The sequence below is a fragment of the Arachis hypogaea genome, chromosome 12, assembly GCF_003086295.3.
Source record: "Arachis hypogaea cultivar Tifrunner chromosome 12, arahy.Tifrunner.gnm2.J5K5, whole genome shotgun sequence".
Taxonomy (NCBI): domain Eukaryota; kingdom Viridiplantae; phylum Streptophyta; class Magnoliopsida; order Fabales; family Fabaceae; genus Arachis; species Arachis hypogaea.
This window is the reverse complement of record NC_092047.1, coordinates 48,515,094-48,522,174: the sequence shown is the minus strand read 5'-3', so window position 1 is coordinate 48,522,174 and position 7,081 is coordinate 48,515,094.

Here is a 7,081-nt window from a genome sequence, read left to right as displayed (position 1 = left end):
CGGTCATAACTTGAGCTATAGAGGTCCAAATGATGCGGTTCTAGTTGTGTTGGAAAGCTAACGTCCGGGGCTTCGATTTGATATATAATATGCCATAGTTTCCCTGACGCTAGGTGACGCGAACGCGTGCTCCACGCGGCCGCGTCGCAGTGACGAAAAATCAGCGTGTTTGAATTCGCAACCAGCGAATTCTGGGCTGTTTCTGACCCAGTTTGCGGCCCAGAAAACACAGATTAGAGGCTATAAAGTGGGAGAATGCATCCATTCATAAACAAGCTTTCATATTCACAATTTTATGATTTAGATGTAGTTTTTAGAGAGAGAGGTTCTCTCATCTCTCTTAGGATTTAGTTTTAGGATTTAGGATTAATTCTTCTTCATCACAGGTTCAATGTTCTTTTATTTATTTTTCTAATTTAATTTATGAACTCTTCCATGTTACATTTGATATCTTTATTAGTGCTAATTGAGGTATTTCAGAATTATGATCTCTTTCTTTTATTTGTTATATAAATAATTTGAATTTTTCCCTTTTGGCTTTGGTTGAGTCATTGGAGACACTTGAGTTATCAAACTCATTGTTAATTGAAAATTGGAATTCTTCAAGAATTAATTCGGGTTCCAATAACTCTAACTTTTCCCAAGGAAAGACTAGGACTGATGTGTGGAAAACGATCCAACACAAAACTCACCGGCAAGTGGACAGGGTCGCATCAAGTAATAATAACTCACATGAGTGAGGTCGATCCCACAGGGATTGAAGGATTGAGCAATTTTAGTTTAGTGGCTGATTTAGTCAAGCGAATCAAGTATTGGTTGAGTGGTTTGCAATTGACAGAAACTAAATTGCTTGAAATGTAAAGGGAGAGGGGTAAATTGCAGGAAATTAAAGAGCAAAGAAAGTAAATGAGCTTAATCTTAAAGAACAAGTAATATAAACTGCAGAAACTTAGATTGCAAGAAATGTAAGTGACTGAATCTTAAAGTGCAAGTAACGTAAATTGCTTGAATTGTAAAAGGAATTGGGAATTGGGATTGCAGAATTTAAACACGAACAAGTAAGTTGCATTAAACATAAAAGAGAAAATTGAATTGCAGTGAAGTAGATCTTAAACAGAAGAGTAAAATGCCTTGAAGAATTTAGAAACAGGAAAGCAATGCTTAATTTGCAGCAAAGTAAAAGAGGTTGAAGATCTCAGGAGTGGAAGAGACTAGATAACAAGTCTAGATCTCAAATCCTTCCTTGATCCAACAAGAACGATTGCAAAGGAAATAAAGAAAAGTAAATTGCAGAAGAAGTAGAAAGTTGGAAGCAGGAAACAGAATTTGAAATTCAATTATGCAGAAAATGTAAACAAGAGATCTCAAGGTGAGATTGAAACAGAAGTTCTTCAATTCTTCACCCAAGATCCAAAGCAAGAAAATAAAAGAGTGCTCAAGCAAGAACAAGGAAGAAGAGAGATCAATTCTCCTCCCAATTCTCTAAGATCTCAATTCAAAAGCTCAAAATGAAAATGAAAGTAAAAGGAAAATTCAAAGTAAAGTCTAGAGGTGTCAAAAGGTCCTAATTACATCAAACTAACTCCTATTTATACACTTTCTATTCTTGGATTTTGGAATTTGGATGGGCTTTTGATTTGGTAAAGAAATGAATTAAGTTGGATTTTTAATTCAATTTTTCAGCCCAAGTGCACCTCCCAGGGGCAAGCTCAGTTGGAAAACCAAACTGAGCCCCCAAGTGTTGCTGTCCGTGTCAAGTATGGTGCGCCAGCCTCTTGGTCATTGCGTGACAATAGAGCTCAGTTGGAATTTTGAACTGAGCTCTAGGCCGTGTCATGGTGCGCTTGGCTTGCTCCTTGTTGCATCAATTTGCGTGTCACAGCCCCCTTGGTGTGCAAAATTATGCGCCAAAGTGTGGGGAGCTTGGGGGGAGGTAGTGCTCAGTTGGGAAAACCAACTGAGCTTTCCATGGTGTAGCGCTTAGCTTTGCACTCCAAGGTCCCAGGTTCAAATCTTGGTGGAGGAAGTCTGAAGCAATTTTCTTTGGAAGAGTGGGCGCTCCTCCTTGTCTCTTCATGAAGCTCCCTGGTTCGATCCTCTTGGAGTGCATCTTGGCTCATTTTCTTGCTAGCTTGGTGGCGCTCCTCCCTTGTGTTCCAAAGAGTTCCCAAGTTCGAAACTTGGCCCAAGCATGTTAGTTTATTTTCCTTCCAAGCTAAGTAGCGTGTGGTTCAAAGTTCGAATCATGGAGGAGGCATTTTGGCTATTTTCTTCTCATTTTCCTTGCAAGGAGTAGCGTGTGGTTCCAAGTTCGAACCTTGGATGAAGCATTTTGGCTATTTCTTCTTGATTTTCCTTTGTGAGGAATGTTCCTTGCCTCCCATTGGTCCTTGGTTCGAATCTTGGTGGCTTCATTTATGGGATTTTTGCTTTGAATTAATTTTTGAGAGCCCCCGATAAAGCTCAATTTGTGAACTGAGCTTCATGTTGCCTCCTTGCTTTCTTTAGTGTTCAGTTGACTAATTGAACTGAGCTTAGTGCTTTGCTCTTTCCCACTTTTCCTTGTGAAGCTCAGTTTGCTTTCTCAACTTAGCTTTCCTTTCTTCCTTGATTTTTGCCACGCTTTTCCTCTCTTGGGCACGCTTGTTGCTTCCTTTGGGCACATTCCTTAGGCCACGCTTTTCTTATTTTCTTCTTTCTTCACCTATAAGTAATCAAAACAACCAATCAAAGTATCACAAAATTCACAAGGTTTATAAATCAGTTAATTATCAATCAAATTTAGCTTAAACCTCATGATTTAACATCAATTACATGGTGGTTGATTGATTCAAAGAAGTCATGCATTTTCATTCCAAATTACTTACTTAGAATGCAAGAAAGTGCATAAAACCTAATAAAAACAAAGAAAAAGGCTAGTGAAACTAGGCTAAGATGACTTGTCATCACGGACTTGAGGAATCAGAATTAATTCATCCACTTAACTTACCTTCATAGTTAGAGGTTAACAAAGTGGGAGAAAAATCCAATTCTCATTACAATTGATAAGGATAACCAGGATAGGACTTCCAGTTTTCATACCTTGCCAAGAGCCTATTTTATAGTTATTTATTTTATTCTTATTATCATTCAACATACTGCTTCCTTACTTTCAAAACCCCCAATTTACAAACTCATAACCAATAATAAGAACACCTCCCTGCAATTCCTTGAGAAGATGACTTGATGTTTAAATACTCGGTTATCAATTTTTAAAAAAGGGTTTGTTACTTGTGACAACCAAAACTTTTGTAAGAAAGGTTGATTGCTTGGTTTAGTAACTATACTTACAACGAGTATTTATTATAACTTCTAAACCATCAATTTTCAGTTCTTCAAAATGGTGCCGTTGCCGGGGAATTGCAAACGTGTGCCTTATTATTGGTTATTGTAAATATTTGCTTTTTACCTGTTTATTTGTTTTTATTTTTTATTTTTCGTAAATTAAGAGGTTATTGGTTTTTATTTAGTTATTAAAAATTTTTCAAAAAATTTGTTCTTGGTGTTTATCTTGATCTTCAAGTTGTTCTTCGTGTTCATCTTGACCTTCAAGTTGTTCTTAGTTGTTTTCTTCGTTTTGATCTAAAAATTTTAAGTTTGGTGTCATTTTATTGTTTTTCTCTTTCCTCATTTAATTCAAAAATTCAAAAAATTTAAAATTTAAAAATTTAAAATTCAAATTTCAAATTTCAAAATTTAAATTTCAAAATTCAAATCTTTTTCAAAAAAAAAATCATATCTTTTTCAAAATCTTATCTTATCTTATTTCCAAAAATCAAATTTCAAAATTCAATATTTAAATTTTAAATTTTAAAATTCAAATTTCAAAATTCAAATTTCAAAAATTTAAAATTCAAAATTCAAAAATTTCAAATTTCAAATTTCAAATTTCAAAATTTAATTTTCAAATTAAAAAATTTAAATTTCAATAACCTTTTAGTTTAAATTCTTTTTATTTTTGTTTTTAATTTTTATTTACTACTATGAACTCTCACCCCTTTGGCTATGAGTCTGGTTATAATTATGTTGCAGGAAGAGGAAATTACAATGAGAACAGGCATCAAGGTTGGAACAATCAAAGATTAGAGGAGCCACAAGGATTTGATAAACTCTCATGGCAACAACCACCTCCAATGGACTATCAACAACCACCACCATATGCCTATAAACCCTCTCCTCAACATGACTTTGGACCACCATACTCACAAGCCCCTCATCACCAAACACCACCATATGACCCTAACCCACATCCACCATACCAACCACCCTATGAACCAAATGAACCATACATAGATCCACCCCAACCTCCATTGGATAACAATACACTCATCTCTAACATCATTGGTCTCACCTCTACACTCCAAAATCTTATTTCCCGCATGAACCAACCCTCTACTTCCAATATTCAACCCTCAAGCTCTAGTGCACTTCCTTTTCAACCACATAATGATCTTTTCATCCTATCACCACCCTCCATGGGAGAGCACCGACATCCATCAATCCAAGAGCAAGATCATCCCAATTATGCTATTGATATGGAACAGGAAATAAAGAATCATCTTCGCAAATCCATACTTCATAAGGAGCTAGAGGAGGCCCTACGGGTAAAGGTAGGAGAGACCCTTGAAGATGAAAGAGTAGTTGAAAGGAGTTGTCATAGAAAGAAAATTATCGAGGATGAGTACAATTTTATACTTAAACAACTGGACAAAGTAGCAATTATTAAAAAGGAAGAAGTGGTTGCAGACTTAAAAGATGCTGTACCTCCATTGGAAAGTCCAGTCATAGAGCCTTCTTCCACGGTGTTTGATGTTAATGTTGAGGAGAGCATACAACCTCCAAGGCATATCATGATTAAGGACTTGGAAGAGGTTAGTCAAGAAATGGAGATTAAAGAAGAAGAAGCACAGCCTCCCATGCCCTTGGTGAGCAATGAAGAAGAGATTGAATTGGAAGAATGCTACCAAGAGGAAGAGGTTGATATTGAAGAAACTTGCAAAGAGGTGGAAGTTGTCAGAGAAGAGCACAAGGGAGTGGAGCTTGCAATTTCATTAGGAATACCTCCCCCTAAGTTGTCATCATCCTTCACAACATTCAAGTGGGTAAAATTCATATCACTTAGCTTTCTGATTCCACTTGAATGTGGGCTACTGGAGACTGATGGTCAACTTAGAGCTCTTTGTGGCATAAAGAGTAAGAGGAAGATGGTCAGTGGTAAGAATTGTCCTGCAAGGTTCATTATGGCTAGAAGCTTTAAGTTTAAACACAAAGGTTGGTGTAAAGCTCCACTGAATGGGTCTAGGAAGTTGTTTGGCCACTTTTGTGAGAATTCAGATTGCTTGCTACCCAGATGGAATCATGATGATCAACACAAATATGGGTGCAAAGGCAAGGTCTGGGACCCCGGAATTCAGCCTAGAAATCAACACTCTTGGGGCCTTGTCACTTCTTTCAACCTGCTAGAAGGCTTTCTGCGCCTAGTTTGGGATCCCGGAGGCCATTGGAATCACAAACATTGGTGGAGATTCCTGGATGAGTTCAAGCACAAGCCACCATAACAGGGAGATCACCAAATGTCCAACTTAAGGACTTTAACTAAAAGTGCTAGGTGGGAGACAACCCACCATGGTATGATCGTCCCTTTTTCAATTTTAAGTTTATTTAGTTTTGTTTGTTTCTGAGTTTTATTTTATTGAACCTGGAACCATGCATAGCATTCACATTAAGCATTGCATTCTGTATACTTCATAAAAAAAAACACGCACGCAACGCGGCAGTGTCGCTGACGCGTCCGCGTCACTAGTGCATGCGGAAGAAAAGAAGATTGAACAGAGAGTCATGCGAAAGCGTGGCTGGAGGCATGCCTTTGGCACAAATCACCCCATGCGATCGCATCGCTGACGCGTCCGCGTCATGTGGGCACACTAGCCTCCCACGCGACCGCGTCACCCACGCGGCCGCGTGACCTGAAAATCAACGTAAAGGGGTGCATGGCCGAAAGTTGTGCTGGGGTAGGGCTGAACTCGTGCTAGAAGCCCAATTCCTCCCACGCGAACGCGTCACCCATGCGTTCGCGTCATATTGGAAATAAGGCCATCCACGTGATCGCATCAACCACGCGACCGCATCACCCCAAATTTCGGCAATAAGCAACTGAACAGAGAGTTGCGCGAACACGAGGCTGCACTCGCGCCAATCGCACAAATCAGGCCACGCGATCGCGTGACTCACGCGTCCGCGTCACATGCGGCGCACAGATTATCCCCATTAGCCAAAATATCTTATCTTTTCTTCCCCAAATCCTTATTTTTGTTTTCCTTTATTATTATTTCTTTCTTTTCTCTTCTTTCCCTTCTCATTCTTCCTATCTTTTATTTTATTTTACTTAATTTATTTTCATATTTCATTCACTGCATCTTACTTTTATGCATATTTTTATTTTCTTTTCTAAATTAATTAATTTTTCTTTCTTTGGTGTTAAAATTTTCTTATTTAACTGTTGCATCTTCTCTTGAATTATTTTAGACGCTTAGAGACTTGTTTAATTCTGGTTAGATAATATTATTTATATCAATGCCAATCTTTTATACCTGTATTACTTTTACATTGACATGAATTTTTATTATCTCTCCTTACCTACACTCTCTTCCCTATTTTTGCAAATTTTTGCACTCTTGATTTGCCATGTACTTCTACTGTTTTCTCATTTGCATGTTGTAGCTACCATGTAATTGAGACCTTTATTATTTGGCATTAACACCCATATTTTATTTATGTTCTTATCTTTATTTCTGGGTTACTATTCTTCTTTTTCTCTTCTTTCAGGCTGGCCACCGAAGACGAAAAAAGGGAAAACCTTCTAAAAGGGGAGACAAACAAGTCCATCTGCACAATCCTTGAAGAAAAGCATCAGTTGGAACAATCCGTCCACCTGCACATCTCAGCATGCACCGAAGACGGTGCAATCTTTAAGTGTGGGGAGGTCGATACCAATCTCCATGGGTTAGTATTTCCTTCTCAAACACCAATGTTTTATTTTCCT